Raw genomic sequence first — 2291 nt, forward strand, 5'->3', positions numbered from 1 at the left:
ATGATATATCATTACAGCATGCACTTTTTATATTTTCCATCAATTTCACCCAAAAGTTGAATAACTATTTGTGAGCAGTGTATGTAGACACATAATAGAAGCACATTTCAATAATATATCTGCTGCAGTAGTGCAGTTTATCTACCTAGATTGGTGTAACAGTAAAAAAACAACATATGCTACTGATGTTTCTGACTAAAATCTGCTTGAAAAGCACAACTGCTTATCTGTCAAAATGTGTGTAACAAAAGTGTGCACTGAACACTGAATAAAGTCTCTCTAGATTATAGACAAAATTTGCATCTCTCATCACAAATTTCTGTTTATTCACCCAAAGTGCATGGGTAAAATACAAAACAGGTGAAGTACTAAAAAAGATTTATTTTCTAGAAAAGCCAATAGTCAACAATGCAGTTTAATTCTGGGACAGTTGCTCCAGCACCGACACCATGCGTCCCATCAGTGCAACCAAGGTTTTCATTCATCTTCTGGATGTTCTGGAGTATGGCAGAGGTCACGTCTTGGTGTCTTCTGATCTGTTCCAAGAACCGTTCCTCTGACCTCTCCAGATACTGCAGAGGATCCACAGCAGCTTCCTGGTTCCCTTTTCCTGCATAAAAGCACCAAAAAGTACTAGTTGTCAGTAATTATTTTCTATTTTCATAAACACAGTTAACTTAAAGTAAATGTTCTATTTTGTGATTTTAGGATGGGTCAAAAGATAACATACTGATCATGTTGATGTCTGCATAGTCTAAACAGATCTTACTTGATTTGGTCTGTAGAGAGGAGGACAGCGTGGAGGAGCTGCAAGACGGAACCAGTAAGCTGCAGACTACTGCTCCTGGTAACTGGACCTCATCATCCAAGGCCGACAACTAAATAAAATTAACAAGACATGCTGTTGATAGCATCTGTAATACAAATGATTTTATCCATTAACTGATTTATTGCTTTGTCCATACAATGTTAGAAAGTGTTACAAATAATACCTGTAATCATTTCCAACAGTGATAAATGCCTTGTTTTATTTTACAACAAAAAACACCAAAAGCATCTGTGTATAAGAAATCAGTGCATTGGATTTCCACATCTGCAAAGCTAGAAAATCACACATCAGAATTTTACCTTGAAATTATGAAAATAGCTGCAGATTACCAGTACTCTTTACTTCATTGTGTTAACTTGATCATTTGAATCGGTTTTTTAGACTTGTATTACTGATACGAAACATAATCAACACATAAATTAAAATGTGTTTGCAAAGAGTTCACTGGTTCTTCAAGGAAAATTTCAATGATAACCATATAGTTCAGTAATATGATTAATGGGTCATTGTGTAACAGCGTGGGAGGTTCTGAATACAGGTCTTGGACTGAAATATTGCTGCTGCTTTCCTCCGGTTTTATAAGGAGTTGTTTCATAGCTTGTTAGCTTACCAGCGGCTAACTGGCTGGCAAACAATAGTTCAACGCCAACCTCTAATCAGTGATCCTGTGTCCGGACCGCGTTAGCTGGCGGAACGTTCATAATACTGATGTGGGACTGTTGTAGCTAGCGTATTCATAGTAGGATAACAGCAGGATGTTGGAGAAATAAAACTTACCATTATCAGGATCGCTGGTCTGCATGGCAGACTCTTAGCGCATCGCACTGCTTGAATGTCTGTGTATTTCAGGCCGATTTCAAAATAAAACTCAATAAAATTCTCGTCCGGGTGAGTGTCCTTCATTGTCGCTTCGCCATACGGACATGTCCCTTCCGGGGCTCGGTAGGAAAAAAAGATTTGATATATATATAATGAAAGTTGATATATATATATAATGAAAGTCGATATATATATAATGAAAGTTGATATACACACGTGGACAAAATTGTTGGTACCCCTCAGTTAAAGAAGGAAAAACCCACAATTCTCACTGAAATCACTTGAAACTCACAAAAGTAACAATAAATAAAAATTTATTGAAAATTAAATAATCAAAATCAGCCATCACTTTTGAATTGTTGATTAACATAATTATTTAAAAAAACAAACTAATGAAATAGGGCTGGACAAAAATGATGGTACCCATAACTTAATATTTTGTTGCACAACCTTTTGAGGCAATCACTGCAATTAAACGATTTCTGTATTTGTCAATGAGCGTTCTGCAGCTGTCAACAGGTATTTTGGCCCACTCCTCATGAGCAAACAGCTCCAGTTGTCTCAGGTTTGATGGGTGTCTTCTCCAAATGGCATGTTTCAGCTCCTTCCACATATGTTCAATGGGATTCAGATCTGGGCTCAT

The 2291-nt window shown here is 36.8% G+C and overlaps 1 long non-coding RNA gene across 1 annotated transcript; it reads right to left on the minus strand.

Annotated features, from left to right (window-relative positions):
- Positions 1-296: 296 nt before the first annotated feature.
- On the minus strand, positions 297-1839 carry LOC127537690 (uncharacterized). The gene is made up of 3 exons (XR_007947486.1): positions 1607-1839; positions 770-878; positions 297-610 (listed from the first exon to the last, which is right to left on the minus strand). It is a non-coding gene; the product is annotated as an uncharacterized LOC127537690 (long non-coding RNA).
- Positions 1840-2291: the final 452 nt, after the last annotated feature.

The sequence above is a fragment of the Acanthochromis polyacanthus genome, chromosome 16 (assembly GCF_021347895.1).
Source record: "Acanthochromis polyacanthus isolate Apoly-LR-REF ecotype Palm Island chromosome 16, KAUST_Apoly_ChrSc, whole genome shotgun sequence".
Classification (NCBI taxonomy): domain Eukaryota; kingdom Metazoa; phylum Chordata; class Actinopteri; family Pomacentridae; genus Acanthochromis; species Acanthochromis polyacanthus.